General features: G+C 30.4%; 1 long non-coding RNA gene across 1 annotated transcript; it reads left to right on the top strand.

Moving 5' to 3' along the window:
* Positions 1-349: 349 nt before the first annotated feature.
* On the top strand, positions 350-6398 carry LOC139515849 (uncharacterized). The gene is made up of 4 exons (XR_011662855.1): positions 350-602; positions 3211-3367; positions 4184-4261; positions 5584-6398. It is a non-coding gene; the product is annotated as an uncharacterized lncRNA (long non-coding RNA).
* Positions 6399-17834: the final 11436 nt, after the last annotated feature.

Genomic DNA, 17834 nt, shown 5'->3' with positions numbered 1-17834 from the left:
ACAGACGCGAAAAAAATAAATAATACGAAAGTGAGAAAACGAAAATATAACAGATTTTGGAAAAAAAGGGTAGGGTAAAAAAAATGTCCTGTACCCAAGTACCTATGCTTACTATTAAAGCAATAATTTGAGAAATATATATTAAGGGTTATTCTAATATGTGAATATTATGAGTCCAGGTAACTCGATCAACTTGATTTGTACGTATGAAAAATTATAAAAAATTATTTATTATCTGGTCATGTCCCGCGTTTTTTTTTTTGTAATGTTGTTATAATAACAGTGTAAGTTAAGACCAAAAAGTAGACCAGGAAAATACTTTATTATCTTTACTAGTTAGTTTCTGGAGATCATGTGTCTGTCATTTATTCTGTTATTCACATCTTTTAAACAATTATATTATATACGCATCATATCAATCTATCAATTAGGATACATTATTTTATTTGGCTTAATAACATATTATTGGTATTTAGTGCGACCGTGCACCTTTCGGTTGTCTCGAGTGTTTTCTATTATAGCAATGTTTAAGTCGTCATGTTGCGGGATTTTCAAATCCCAAAAGAAGAACACACTTCAAATTCAACATGATTTTCGATTTGGTAACCGCATTACTTTAATATAGATCATTATATATTACATAACCTTACACAATCAATTTACTTTTTATGATTAATCTGATATGCATGCCCAATATATTTTATTCCCAAAACCTTATTTAAAAAGGAGGGGACATGGTCAAAGTGTCGTGCAAACCAAATTATTGTTTATTGTCACGGAATAATAACAAACTGTGCTATAGTTTTTAAGATTATTGGATAATTGACTTGTTCTATAGGTACATGTACCTTACTTACCCAGGTGACATATCAGTTGTACCCTTGATATTGGTATAAATTCAAATCACAGGCACTTGTTTCTATCCATTTGAAGACCCACTATTAACGTATATATTTACCAGAAATAATGGTTTTAAGCGGAGAGGTGAAAAAATTACTTGGGTACCTTCTCGAAAATATACGTTGATAGTGGGTCTTCCAATGGATAGAAACAAGTGCCTGTGATTCAAATGCTTAATGATATATTAAAAGAAGATGTGGTATGATTGCCAATGAGACAGCTGTCCACAAGAGACCAAAATGACACAGACATTAACAACTATAGGTCACTGTACAGCCTTCAAAATGAGCATAGCCCATACCACAAAGGCCCCGATATGACAATGTAAAACAATTCAAACGAGAAAACTAAGATACATGTATATGTACATTGTACATGTTGTATATGAAGATTAATTAGATTAAAGTAAACAATGTGGTATGTTTCCAAAATAAATGCTATCCGCTAAAGACCAACTGATATTGATCCAATTACTATAGCCAAACAAATGATACATACATGTAGGTTACCATACTTCCTTCATTTATATTATGATTATTGAGTATTTTTTTGGAAACATTTCAAACCTTTACATGCTGTTTATATATGTTACAGTAAATAGGTGAAATTAGGAATTACATGTAATTACTAAAATTTAGGAATTACAGGTAATTCCCGATGCACTTCATGCACTTAGTTAATACAAGTAATTCCTTAAACGGCCCAGTTATTACCAGTAATTACTAAATTTAAAATGAATATTTACACCTATTTACTGACTGCTAACACAACCATAACTTTTGATCACCTGACCATAATACAACATTGTTTTAGCTGTGTAATACTAACTAGAAGATCAGTTAGTACACTTAAAATTTTATAAAAAATATCTTGAATAAATATGGACTTTCAAATATTTGGTTAAATCAGAGTAACTTTAGTTTTAATCCCAAATGGTTTAAGTTGAGCATTATAATACAGATAATTTTTGACCAACTTCAGCAGACATGGAAATCAGAAATGGAAAATTCTCCCAAAGCATTATGTCTTAACTTTTTAAAGAACTCTTTGAATATGAAGAATATTTAGACTTATTACCTTATAAAGATAAGATAACGTTATGTAGGTTAAGAACTGGAATGAACTGTTATGTGCATTAGCTTCGAGATATATAAAAAAAATATCTTTTTTTTGTTGTTAAATCATTTATAAAAATGATATTGTAAAATTATAATTCACTGTTAGCAGCCATTCTGGTTTTATTTTGTTAAATTAGCTGAGAAACAAGGTTGATGAGTTGTGCACTTGCAAGTGAATATTTGGACCTCATTGAATACGTATTCATGTGACCTTCAAATCAACCCCTAGCTGGAGATGGGTTATCGATGTATTAAGCTATTAAAATTGTAAGGGTTTTTGCAGAACAAATACATGTAGTCTCGGTTACTTTTGCTGTTAATCGCAGGCTCAACAAAAATGAGGAAAAAATATTAAAATTTTCCTCTAGATACTATCTGTTGACTAGTACTGTAAGAAGCTTCAGTCAAAATTGGGTAAAAATCCAGGATGGTTTATAAAATCTAATGTTTTAAAAACTTTAACTACAGAGTGTATGTAATGTTAACTGGGACAAAACTAGTCCATTTATAAGTAATATACGAAAAAAAGGATTTTTTTTCAAACTTTACTTTTGGATATTATTTTATGATCATAAATATTTAGCTTCTGTCCAAGTTCATGAAGTTTGGTAGAAATCCAGGATATTTGGAGAAAGTTTTTTTTTAAGTTTTGAGCCACAGTGCATGATGGAGATTTTAGTTTGATTTTGGATAGATATCATTGTCTTGCATACATATATTTACGGAGTTTCAAAACCTATAAAACAACCATTTTCCAGTTTCAATTCACAAACACTAAAGAGTATGCACTTTGGATGTGCATTATATTCCTACATCCTTAAGTTAGCGCCGTTAAAATCCCTACCCCTTTACTTTCTTATTTGATATCTTGAATTATGTTTTTAATTTTAAAACAAAAACATCAAGTTAGTAAATAGCTGTAAAAATGACAAAAAAAATCAGTGATTACCAGTAATAACTGAAACAACTAGTAAATACATGTAATTACTAAATTGGCTAGTAATTACAGGTATTTACTGAAGTGTTTAGTAATTATATGTAATTCCTAATTTCACCTATTTACTGTAACATATACATGTTACTACAGTTCAGCGACTCAAGTTTAAAAGAAAAGAATTTAAACTTAATATCATTTTGTATGAACATCATGTTGAATATTTACATTTTCTCAAAAAGTTTTTATTTTACTTAGCTAATAAAGAAGATGATGGATTCCCAAACAGAAATCTTGATGACAGTGAAAAAATTGAAGAATTGCACCAATTGTTACAGAGAATCGATTTCAAGCAGAAACAGATGCTCAAAGATAAGGGAATACAACAGCCATCCATGTTCCTTCACATATAAAGGTATATATCATTGTATATTGTATATATATATTTTGTCTACATTTTCTGAATTTATGATTTTAAAAATCTTTCAAAAGATATAAATGTACATTGTAAGTCATGTAATTCAAATAGAGACGTGCCATTGTCTTTGATAAAAGATAGAGTTACATGTACATATATGCCTTTTTAGTATTATCAGCTTATATACTTACTTAGCCTTGTTAAAATCTATAAATATACCTTATGTATATTACATGTATGTTGAAATGTCTGTCAGAATATATACATACATATATATGCATGTGATCATAATGTTTCAAATAGCCAAACATTGTAAAATATATATATACAACTAGTCTAAACATCAACCCAACAATGTTAGATCTGTAAATTTGCTTTCGCAAATTTTTGGTTCTTCCCTCGCCGGGATTCGAACCCATGCTACTGTGATATCGTGACACCCAATCGCCTGCACTGCAGCCGTCCCGCTAGACCACACGACCACCTGGGCTATATACATGTATATATATATATACAACTCGTCTAAATATCAACCTAACAATGTTAGATCTGTACATGTAAATTTGCTTTCACAAATTTTTGGTTCTTCCCTCGCGGGTATTCGAACCCATGCTACTGTGATATCGTGACACCAAATCGCCTGCACTGCAGCCGTCCCGCTAGACATATATATATATATATTGAGTATTGGAAATCCTGTACACCCTTTCCTTAGACCAAGTTTAACAAATATAATATGAATGTTTAAATTCAACTAATTATCTCCTGGCAATACACATTTATTTTAGGAACTTTTTATGTTTTATTTTGCAGTAAGCAGCTGTTTGTGATGCTTATAGGCATAAACAATCTAGTCTGGACATGTAAAACAGCAGCTGGTTCTATTTTGAAGTAAGCTATTTGATGATTACATTAATTTGACATGACCAGACCAAGTCTTGGGATAAATTAATAGTACTCATTGTCATGATTGTACTAGCTTTTTATTGTTTTATATATTTTATGGAAAATACTGTTAGTTGAGGCCTGCAAAAATTAATTTATAAGGAGATGAAGTGTTGTTGCCAATGAGAGTAGAGACATCTAACAAATAGCATGAATAGAATCATGGAGGATTGAATTCATACTCATTTTTATTAGAGTGTTACAAAATAATTGCAGGAAAAAAAAAACAACAACAAAAATCAAAATAATTGTGTATTTAGTAGAATTAGCCAAATCAAACAATAACTGACTTAAATCTTGTTTGAAATTTTCACATTTCTATTGATTAAATATTATTTTATAGATCAAATAATAAATAGATAAAAGGGCAGTAATCCAGTCTCAGATTTTTGTTTTGGCTATATTGTATACAGCTGATTGTATTTTAATACTATTTACAAATACTTCTTATATGTCAAAAGAAAAAAAAATTGCTGTACCTGATATTGTGATTTATATTGAAATTGATAAAGACAACAAACTCAATAATGAGCTATTCCAATATCAATCTCCCTAGGGAAAAAATGGGGTGCTACCTAATTTTAGACCTCCATAGTGCCCATAGACACATCAAACACTTGCCAAAATATAAGCCTGAACCCCTGAGGGGATCACACATCAAATTATAAAAGTTGTATATATTCTACACCGTGAATAAGACCAAACAATGATAGAAGGAGTTAGTTTTAAAATATAATTGAAAAACTAAACTGATACAAATCAATAATTTTTTTGATGTTGATAAATAAATCACAATGTGTAATAGTTGTAATAAATTGTTATGCCAGCCTACAATAGTAGAAGGGGTTTATGTTTAATGATCCATGCTTTTGTTTGTTTATTCTTTCATCTGTTCTGCTTTAGGTTCAAGTTTTGGTAAAAGTTTTTGGTCAGGATAGTTGTAAATGATGTTAACGACCAATCAACTTAAAAATAAATATACATGTGCCTTATGTTATGATCTTTCTAAGGATAAATTAATGGTTTGACCCCAATTTCATGGTCCATTGAAAATAGAAAATTTATCACAACTTCTAGCTATTCTTTTTATAGAGTTATTCCACGAGATATTTTTGGGTCACTCATTAGAATATCTTTTAAATATATGATTTTGATTACAACTGCATTAAGATAGAATAATTGCATGCAGAAAATTATTGCTTTTGTCACATATATATCACTTGTCAATTTAATAAAATTAAACATTTTTTTTTATTACTTTATTACAGAAGCTACAAAATAGAGGTAAGGCCCTTTAAACCAAGAAACTGCCAGTGTCAGAAAAGGACAAACTTAGAAAGGCCATGCAAATTGATTTAATGTCAAGTTGGGACAGTGATTCTGTAGATAAACTCGCCTGATCACAACTGGGATTTGACTGTCACAAGATTTTAAATCTTACATGGATAAACTAAAGTCATTTACTAGACTGTAAATACCAGAGACAGCTGAATGCACAAGGCAAAGAGCTGAGGTCCAAGTAAATCAGAGAGGCCTTGTCACAAGAAATGTACAGAACTTGCATGGATTTTTACTTAAGGACATATGACACAAAATTGAGAGATATCAATGAAAATTTCTTTAAATCTTAATAAGGACCAATTCAAAGGTACACTTTTGGAATTTGCAAGAACAAAAATACCTTCATGTTTACTTTTGAATTATAGTTGACAGTTTTCAGCTTAAGGGGGGAACCCTTAAAATGAAGTGGTTTGGTTTATTGAATTTGATTATTTTTTAAAGTAAAAAAATGAATTACTGCTCTTTTATTTCAACATTTGCATTTTTTATTAAAATTATTTACAAGTGCAGCATATCGGTGACATCAGATTATGTTAATGTGTTTGGTTAAGCTACACATATTTCTTTTTACTTAAACTTTCTGTTGCCTTTTCTAATTAATTAAATGCTGAATAATAATTTGAGTGTGGCTCATTTCAGTGTCTTGTATTTGCTGTCAAGATTTTTCCTGTAAGATTTTACATTATTTATAATCGCTTGGTCAAAGGGAGATAACTTTTTGAATCTTCACATTAGATAATCTGCGAAGAGGATTATGTAAAATGTATACGTAAATAGTTGAAAATTAATTTTATGGTTCAATAAAATCAAAATAAGTTATTGCCATTCATTATAAATAAATTTCTATCAAAAATAAGGCTCAAAGAATTTTTTTATTTTATTTATATAAATAATAACAAAGTACACACATCATGCACATGTTGACTTCATAAAATTTGTAAACAAAAAAAATTGAAAATAAAACTAAAAATTTTTAACTAATCAGGAGACAGTCAATACACCAAATATATTTATAAGCATATAAACTTATTATTTTCTTCAATTGTCCAAGTACATATTCAATATTGATAATTTTTTGCTTGACATTACATAATTTTGTTGATAAAAGTTTATTTGTGTGCTATTTTATTAAATTGTACATATTTGAAGTATTTCATTACACCTTATTATTTTTATTCTTGCATACAGCATTTGGAATGAAATTTTAATCAATGTTCGAGCAGCAGGAAGTTTTTTTTTTCGAGCCTGCAACTTTTGTTGCAGAAAGCTCGACATAGGGATAGTGATCGGGCGGCGGCGTTAGCTAACTTTTTTAAAGCTTAATATTTTAGAAGGTGGAAGACCTGGATGCTTCATACTTTGTATATAGATGCCTCATGTTACGAAGTTTCCGTCAGTCACATGTCAAATGTCCTTGACCTCATTTTCATGGTTCAGTGACCACTTGAAAAAAAAAATCAGAGTTTTTGTAATGTTGAATTCTCTCTTATTATAAGTAATAGAATAATTATATTTGGTATGTGCGTACCTTGCAAGGTCCTCATGTCCGTCAGACGGTTTTCACTTGACCTGACCTCATTTCATGGATCAGTGAACAAGGTTAAGTTTTGGTGGTCAAGTCCATATCTCAGATACTATAAGCAATAGGGCTAGTATATTTGGTGTATGGAAGGACTGTAAGGTGTACATGTCCAACTGGCAGGTGTCATCTGACCTTGACCTCATTTTCATGGTTCAGTGGTTATAGTTAAGTTTTTGTGTTTTGGTCTGTTTTTCTCATACTTTATGCAATAGATCTACTATATTTGTTGTATAGAATGATTGTAAGGTGTACATGTCTAGCGAGCAGATGTCATCTGACCTGGACCTTATTTTCATGGTTGAGTGGTCAAAGTTAAGTTTTTGAGTTTTGGTCTTTTTATCTAATACTATATGCCATAGGTCAACTATATTTGGTGTATGGAAATATTTTATGATCTATATGTCAGTCGCGCAGGTTTTATTTGACCTCGACCTCATTTTCACGGTTCATTGCTCAGTGTTAAGTTCTTGTGTTTTGGTCTATTTTTTTAAAACTATAAGTAATAGGTCAACTATATTTGTTGTATGGAAGCATTGTTAGCTGTACATGTCTGCCTGGCATGGTTCATCTGACCTTGACCTCATTTTCATGGTTCATTGGTCTTTGTTTAGTTATCTTGGTTAATGTTAAGTTTATGTGACAGTTGTAATAAAGCTTTATACTTAGGACTATCAACATAATATCAATAATAAGTAAAGAAGGCGAGACATTTCAGTGTGTGCACTCTTGTGAATTTACGAATTATGTTAATCATGTAAATAATGTTATGTTTTTTGTTTTTTGCTTTTTGAAGTTTTTAAAATTGACAAATAATGCTAGCAGGGGAGATTATTCATTAATATTTTTATGATGCCAAACTTGAAATTTAGAGGTGCCTATGTTTGCTTTTTGTTATAACCCAATTGTTATGATTCTTAAGTAATCTATACAAGTAAGCATGTTAATTTGTCAATAACCATTATTTTATTAATTAGTTTGAATTTGATGAGGTTCTTTGATGTAGAACTTGACTTTTTTTAAACAAAAGTGTTTTTTTATTTGTTTTAAATGTTTTTAAAATTGTATAACAAACTTTTTGACATTTTATTTTAATTTATCACCAAAACAACTCTAATTTGTCAGTATCTGAATAAAATTAATTTGTTAGATACTTTGTTTCTTTTATTGAAGTATATACAAAGGGAGATAACTCAAAACTGGTTTTTTTTATTATTCTGACCCGATTAGAAGTGAAAATAACTATGCCCAAGACAGGATGACAATAAGAAAATGCTAGAAATTGTTGTGTATGGTTATGCTTTGTCCAAAAGTTTTTGTTATCTCCTGTATTGTATATTGCTGCCATTGTCAAAATCCAAATCACACATAGATAGCCTTGTCCTATAGTTTATATCTGGTGTTTGTGTTTTTTGTATGTCTTAGATTCTAACTCTTCAAGTTCTTATATAAATTCAGATGCGTTGCAATTCTTTACATATAGGTAAAGGCATATTTACAAAATGGTATTGAGCTTTGCAAATGAGTGACATGTATTCGTTGGATTATTGTTTAAGTTTTATCTGAAAAATACAGTCTTCAATGTTACTGACAAATTATACATTTCCACATTGCCATTTGAAACCACAAATATTATTCTACTGTAAATACACAGAGCAGCAATCCATGCCTTTCAAGTCTAATACTTTGTAAACATGGATCAGAAAAGTTGGAGGATCAATTTTATAAGTACAGTAGCTACAAAGTTATCACCATTAAAAATTCCTGTTTTTCCTAATTTTTGTTTTTTTATTTAATTAGATATTTTCAAACCAGATATTTGGGTTAAAGTAAAAACAAATCCCCAACATCCCTTTTCCAAAAAGCAGAGGGAAAAATTCTGCCTTTTCTTTATTATTCATTTGCACTATTGTTTTGTAAGTAGTTATACAGGATTATATTGACTTTAAATTGCATTAAATTTGATGGAAGTTCTAATTTAAATAAGTCATAAACAAGAAATTTATTTGAATTTACATGTAATTAAATTACATAATTAATTAAATTTAATTTATATTTAAAATTCTTTAAATTTGAAATTTATTGAAATTTAATTTATATTAAAAGATCTTTAAATCTCAAATTTATTCAAATTTAAATTATATCAAAACTTCTTTAAATTTGAAATTTATTCAAATTTAATTTATATTAAAAATTCTTTAAATCTCAAATTTATTCAAATTTAATTTACATAAACATTTCTTTAAATTAGAAATTTATTCAAATTTAGTGTATACTTAAATTCTTTAAATTTGAAATTTATTTAGATTTAAAAATACCTTTAAACTAGGTTGAAATTTGGGAATTTATTTGCAATATTAAATTTAGTTTAAATCTATATTAAATTAGAAATTTTCCAGCAAAGTAAATGCATAATATTTTTTGTAATTTGAAATTTAATATGCATAACATATGCATTTAATTTTATATTAAATGCATCATTTCATGCAGTGCCATTTACTTTAACTAAAGTTATTGTTCGGAAACTAAGTGACTGTGGACTACGCTGACAACGACATCGACATGGCGTGATACCAATATACTAACGCAAATTTTTTTGCAGTAACTGTTGTAAAAGAATTAAGAAAACTAAAAATTTGAACGCTTTAAAGTTATTGGGAAAAAATCCCCCCCCCCCCCAATTTTTTGAATCCCCCCTTGGAGCAATTTTCACCAAACTCAATCTCAGCCTTTCCTATTGGTACAAATGTATGTAACCTTGTACTACAATTTTAGAGACATCCATACAATTAAACACAAGTTATTGTCTTGAGACTAGAAAAATGCTTGTTTTTGGCCCTTTTTTGTCCCTGATTCCTGCATGTTTAGGGCAATAACCCCCAAACTCAATCCCTAAGGCTTTTCTTTGTGATATGGTACCTTGTGGTACAATGTCAGATAGATCCATACACTTACACACAAGTTATTGTCCAGAAACTACAAAAATACTTTTTTTTTTAACTTTTTTTACCATTAATTCCTAAACTGTTAGCACCATAATCCCCCAAATGATTCCTATCTTCTACTTGTAGTATTAAATCTCTTGTTTAAATCCCCCCCCCCTTTATTTTTTGCAAAAAAAAAATAATTTAAAGAAATTTTCTTTTTAATTTCTGCAATCTTGAGGAGAAAAAATTGTCCCCCCTCCCCCCACAATTTCTTTTTTACCAACCCACTCCCCTCACGCATTTTCCAAGAAAAATGTCTTTCCGTCAAGATATCATATGGTCATAATAATTATCCATTTAAATACATCATAAAAGTCTTAAAATAGAAAATGACATACATAATCATAGCTAAAATTAATTTACCTTAAATCAGCAATTTCTATTAACCAGGAAACCTGTGTTTTCCCCTTTTTTTGCCCCTAATTCCTAAACGGTTTGAGCCAACTCCCACCACCCCCACCCCCATTCCCCCAGCCCCACCCTTAGCTCATCTTAACTATCCCTTTGTCATATGGAAACTTCTGGTGTAATTTCAGAGAGATCCATACACCGTTCCACAAGTTATTGTCTGGAAACTAGAAAAATGCTAATTTGGGCCCTTTTTTTGCCCCTAATTCCTAAACTGTTGGGATCATCAGCCTCAAAATCAATCCTAACCTTCCTTTTGTGGTTATCATGGTTATAAACCTTGTGTTTAAATTTCATACTCATAGATTTCTATTTACTTAAAGAAAAGTTATTGTTCGTAAACCAAATGTCTTCCGACGACACTGACCCTGACGACTGAGGCTGAGGGATGACGTGATTCCAGTGTACAACCGCAATTTTTTTGCAGTGGTAAAAAACTGCAAATTTTCTTAAAATAACCAATTTGTTCTGTTCCACTGAAAATTTCAGGGCTGATAGATCTTCACATATTGAACATGCTTATCACTTGTCAGATTTTCTCTAAATGCTTTACTTTTTAAAATACATGTATAAGCCAAGAACTGAATTTGACCCTTTTGTTTCATTTTTAGCCACAGTGGCCATGTTTGTTGATAGATCAATTTTTTTTTACATAACAAAGGTTTTCTGACACAAAATAAATTTTGTCAAAGATCTTGAAATTTGAATGGGACAATAAATTAACCTAGAATGTTATAGGGTCCAATATCCAAAATAGAAATAAAAGGTTAGAAACACCAAAAATTAAGACTTTAAATCAATCTCATTGAAATTGGTTAAAAGATTTGAATTTATTTTCTATTGAAGATTTCTTGCTATTATGCGATACTGTGATATTGTTCAATAGAAGATTTCTAGCTATTGCACAGTGCAATACTCTGCTATTTTTTTTTGCCCCTTATTCCTCAACTTTTTGGGCAATTACCCCAAAACTTAATCCCTGTGCCTTTCCTTTGAGATATGGAACCTTGTGGCACAATTTCAGAGATTCATACTTTAAAACACAAGTTATTCATAATGTACATGTCCAGAAACTATAAAAATGGTTTTTTTTTGCCCCCTTTTGGTTCTTAATTCCTAAACTGTTGGTACCATAACCCCCGAAATCAATCCTGACCTTCCTTTTGTAGTATTTAACATTCAGGTTAAATTACATAGAGATCCATTCACTTAAACTTAAAGTTATTGTTCAGAAACTAAAAGTGTTGTTGGACGTCGTCGACAACAAAGTTTAACATGATAGCAATATATGTGAACTTAATTTTTTGCGGTCAAATAAAAACTGCACAAAATATGCATCTTTACAAGATAGTTCGCAATTTTGCTTTAGCCATTAGGTCAATAAGATGTTTCCAAGTTGTGATGTTATACTATTGTTTCAGTGGCTCATTATTTTATACATATAGTTAGGATGCTAGGCAGTTCAATATGTTGGCGGTTGGTAAAAATAAAAATGAAACTAGAAATAATATAATGCACTTAATGCACTCAACATCTGCCGAACAGAAAGTTTGGATATGATTAGTACATGTATAGATACAGCATGGTTTTGTGTATAATTACTGGAAATCTTTAAAGAAATGTTTTTAATTTAATTTATTTCTACACTTACCAGGCAATCTTGGAAACAGAAGGTTCCACTATGATTGGTTGATTATACGTTTCTTTTTCAAGTCAAGCAATTTGTTCTCCTCTTTCTTTATTGTCGCATCTAAACATTCTGGAGCAAATTCACTATCAAAGAAAGTTCTAGCTGCACGTGGAGAAATTCCTGTTAATAACACTCATTCGAACATAGTTTTCTTCCTCTACAGACAGAGACGCCATAGTAAATGTGTTGTTATTCCTTTGATAATAATAGACAGAATTCTAGCCAGTATAAAATTGTCATTGAAACGGGGAAAACCAACTATAAGTTATATTGTAAATTTCATGACTTTCAAGCTGGCATTATTCTTGGGCACAAGTCTTGGTTGTTTTCTCTTTCATGAAGAAAATCATTATGATGTCTGGTATATTTTCTGAAAAAAAAAAGATATCAAACGAATTTAAATATCTGAACAAGTCAATTGAAATAAACAATTTGATTGGATGCAATTTTGTTGAGATAATTCCTATACTGATATTTTTTTCTTCTAGCTACATTGTAATATCCAATACTGTAAAAATGCGATTTTAATTTTTGCGATATTGAGAAAAATAATATTTATAATTATTCATATTAAAAATTTCAAAATGCTAAATTAATTATTGCGACTATTTAATGAATGGCTATTATCTATTTTGAATTTATTGAACCATAAAACTAATTTTTGACTCTTCACATTGAATAATCCGTGAAGCGGATTATGTAAAATGTGAAGAGTCAAAAATTAGTTTTATGGTTCAATAAAATCAAAATAAATTATTGCCATTCATTATAAATAAATTTCTATCAAAACAGGCTCAAAGAACTTTTTTATATTATGTATATTTATAACAACAACAACGTACACAAATGTTGGCGTATGAATACACAACGTCAAAGTGGGCGTGTCGCCATCAAAATTGACAACATTGAAAATAAAACTAATAATTCTAACCAATCAGAAAACAGTAAAAACACAAAATTTATTTATATCCCTGTGGTGTTTTTTTTTTTTAATAATAAAAATAACTCAATAATGTCTAATTTTACAGTAACACAATTCAAGTGAATGTGATCATTAAAAGGATACGAACTCCTATTATGGATCCAATAAGTGGTTCAGTTATATTTACTGGTAGATCTTATAAAAAAGAAGATGTGCCAATGAGACAACTATCCACAAAAGAATAAAATGACACAGGCATTAACAACTATAGCTCACCGTACGGCCTTCAACAATGAGCAAAGCCCATACCGCATAGTCAGCTATAATAGGTCCTGATAAGACAATGTATTACTTAAGACATATCGTATGAGAGTCAATTCATGGTCTCAGTTTGACATTTTTTGTTGATCTTGCTTATTAGTTTTGCTGCTTACAGTAAATATAAGCCCTCTTTGTTTATACATTTTGGTTTGGCTTTACTCTTGCTCTATCAGCTCTTTTAAATAAAGTTTGGATTTCAAATGTTTTTGTCTTGTGTATCACTGAATTGACATTTAGCATTGAGGGTTTGGTACCAGCAAACACGTTTAACTCCATTTTATTATATATCATTTATATATGTGGTTATCATTGTTTTTTAAAAGTTAGCTAAAGGTGCCTATAATTTATATCATGTGTATATCAGCCAACGAAATTTCAACCTTCAATTTTATGAAGGCGTGTATTAATTTGATCAAACAAGAGGGTCATATAAGGTCATTAAAACAGAAAGTAGAATAGTGTGTTTTTAAATCCTTGTCAGCATTGAAAGCTTCAGTTGGAATACAGGATAATATGATAAACATTCATATAAACATGATAAACAAGCATTCTGACTCTGAGAGTATTACTTGGCAATACATCATGTAGACATGAACATAAATACCTACCAGTTAACAATTCATTGTACTGGAAAAAATGCTTACTTGATCTATAACTTGTCATGGTGTAAAATATATAATAAATAGCATATCTTCAAGCATGACGGTATAAAAAAGTGTGAAAACTGATTATTTGTGTTAACTTTAAAAGTCTATAAGGATTACAACTCTGCAAACAAATTATAGTGGGGGTGATTGGTTGATTTTATAGAGAATCACTAAAGCATATTTGGAGCGGGAAACTTGTTTTGCAGTCAGACTTAACCAAGAAAACTAAACATTAACCAATGAACCATGAAAATGAAGTCAAGGTCAGATGAACCATGCCACACAGACATGTACACTTTACAATCAATCTATATGCATGAAATATAGTTTACTATTTCTTACTATATCTAAGACACAAACTTAACCGTGAAAATGAGGTCAAGGTCAAAAAATCATACAAGACTGACATGTACATCGTAAAATATTTCCATACACCAAATATAGTTGACATCGTGCATATATTGTATTACAAAAAAAGCCCAAATCTCAAAAACTTAACTTTGACCACCTAACCATGAAAATGTGGTCAAGGTCAAATGACATCTGCCAGTTGGACATCACAGTACACCTTATAATCATTCCATACACTAAATATAGTAGATCTGTTCCAGACCGTATGAGTATTTGGACCGTACGCGTACGGTCTGGACCGTATGCGTACTTTTTTCAGTCACAATACTCATACAGTCGGACCGTACGCGTACGATCTGACTAATATTAAGAAGTTGGCAAAGTTAATTAGATGCACATAACAGATCAATATAACTTAATTCTCAAATTGATATAAAACAGTTTAATTGTAATTAAAAAAAAACACTTTTATATTTCATTGATTTAAAAAAAAATCACGCTAATTAAATCTGTTAATCTCTTGTATTTAGCATGTCGATCACTCAGTAAAATAATTGAATTATGAACACTAAAATTGAAAATATTGGAAGTAAATATAATGTGGGAGGACAATTGTTTTAGAATATTTAGCAACTTTACGAAAAATGAAAATGCTAAGGAACATACACGAACTGCAAAAATGTAAATGTAAAAAATATTAGTATGTTACTTGTGGTAGCAAGTATAACATTGGTTGAGAGTACCAAAATAAGGATCAAGATATAAACAATTAAACAAATATTTAATTTCAATTGTTCATTTGTTCATTTTATCCGTGTAATTGTAATAATATTAATTAGTTAACCTAAAAATAAAGATGATTAATGTTAATTTGTTTAAATTTAACCCATATGATCTAATAACATATATAGTTAGCTGGTTAGCTCGTACTGGACCATACGCGTATACTCATACGGTCCGACCGTACGCGTATATTTACTTCCGTACGAGTATATGTATACGGTCCGGACCGTACGCGTACGGTCCAAATACTCATATGGTCTGGAACAGATCTATTGCATACAGTATAAGAAAAACAGACAAAAACACAAACACTTAACTACAACCACTGAACCACGAAAATGAGGTCAAGTTCAGTTGACACATGCCAGTTGAGCATGACACAGCTTACAATCCTTCCATACACCACATATACTAGACTTCTTGCTTATAGTATCTGAGATATGGACTTGACCACCAAAACTTAACCTTGTTCACTGATCCATGAAATGAGGTCGAGGTAACCGTCAAGTGAAAACTGTCTGATGGGCATGAGGACTTTCCAAGGTACACAAATGTACAAATATAGTTATCCTATTACTCATAATAAAAGATTGATTGATTGTTGGTTGCTTAACGTCCAGTGGCCAATACATCATAATAAGGGAGAAATTAACATTACAATTTTTTTTGTTTGCAAATTAGTCACTGAACCATGCAAATGTCATCAAGGACAATGGACATGTGACAGATGGAAACTTCGTAACATAAGGCATGTATATACAAATTATGTAGCCTCCAGTTTTTCCACCTTCTAAAATATGAAGCTTTTTAAGAAGTTAGTTAACGCCGCGCACCGCCCCCGTCGGATCACAATCCCTATGTCGGGCTTTTTGAAACTACAGTCGCAGGCTCGACAAAAACTTAATGTTAACATTGACCAATGAACCATGCAAATGAGGTCAATGTCAGATGAACCATAAATAGAAGACATATACACCTTACAATTAATATATGCATTAAATATAGTGGACCTATTGCATACAGTGTATAAAAAAACAAAAAAACCCACAAAACTATATATAACTGCTGAATCATGAAAATGAGGTCAAGCTCAGTTGACACATGTCAGTTGAGCATGTACACCTTACAATCCTTCCATACACCAGATGTACTAGACTTATTGCTTATAGAGGGGGGGCAAGGGGTTTAGCTGTTATGCTGTTATGGGGTAATTTAATTCTTTGTTATCTGTTATTCTGAAAATATATTTGCTGTTAGCTGTTATTGTCCTGTTACTTGTTAGCTGTTATAGGACTATTGTTTTTATTGTTATCTGTTATTGTGAAATTGTATTTGCTGTTAACTGTTATTGAAAATTGGAATGTTAGCATTTTGACAGCCAATCTTAACACAGGCACTTGTCTCAGAAAAAAAATCCTATTTACCTTAATATTAGAAAAACAATTCTGAGACTCTCAAGTAGAAATTGAAGATAATTGAACATTGTGAATTTGTGACTTGGATGGAGAGTTGTCTCATTGGCACTCATACCACATCTTCTAAGGTCTTTCCAATGGTGATATGGAGGTCACGTATTTGCAGAAGGATTCCAGTAACATACATCTCATAAACATATAAATATCAGTCGGGTCAGAAGGACCATTCCAGTATACATTATTATTACTCTTTGTAATACATTCCATTGTCTGTGAAAATGTCTTTAGATGTACAATTGTTACATACAAATTATAATTTGTAATAAATGTGTATAAATCATGCAAATCATAGTTTGTATTTTGACTTTGTACACATTTTTCTAACAAATTAAAATTTATGTTTTGACTTTGTACACATTTGTGCTTCAATGTTTTTTTTTTTATATCAAAATTGCTTTTCAGGAAAAAGTGCTCTAAATATCAAATAAATATAATGTGCCACTGGCTTCATTTTCTTGAAAAATTAAAAAAAGAGAAAAGCCCAAAAATTGATCTATCGAATTCCCTTGATTTTTGTTTTAATTATGATCCTCATCAGATATATTCTTGGCCATATTTTTTCATTTTTGTTATTTAAATTTAATATACATGTACACAGGGAGTACAAAGAACAGTATCCCCATACATACGGAATATGTAAATTCAGACAATTATAAATATCACAAAAAAAGGAAAACATATGGCTAGGGATGCCTGGATTAGTCGATTTTTTTTAAGCGTGACATGTGAAAGTCGAATAGTTAAGCGTAAAAACTCAGTGGAAACAAATTCTTGCAGGACACAGGAAATTACTATTATGGCAACGAAAAGCTTGATACAGCTTGATTGTTCTAACTAAACAATAAGCGGGGTCTAGGATGAGACCCCCTCCTCAATGAGACCCCTATGATTTGTACTAAAATATGTAAAAAAATGTAATTTGTACAAAAAATCCATGTACACTCAAAACTGAAAAACTTAAAACTGAACAAAAGTACTAGTTCCTGTTTTTGTTAAAGGAATATTTATATATGTA

Source organism: Mytilus edulis, chromosome 3 (assembly GCF_963676685.1).
Source record: "Mytilus edulis chromosome 3, xbMytEdul2.2, whole genome shotgun sequence".
Classification (NCBI taxonomy): domain Eukaryota; kingdom Metazoa; phylum Mollusca; class Bivalvia; order Mytilida; family Mytilidae; genus Mytilus; species Mytilus edulis.
The sequence above is the reverse complement of the archived record's forward strand: the minus strand, read 5'-3'. Positions and strand labels throughout refer to the sequence as shown.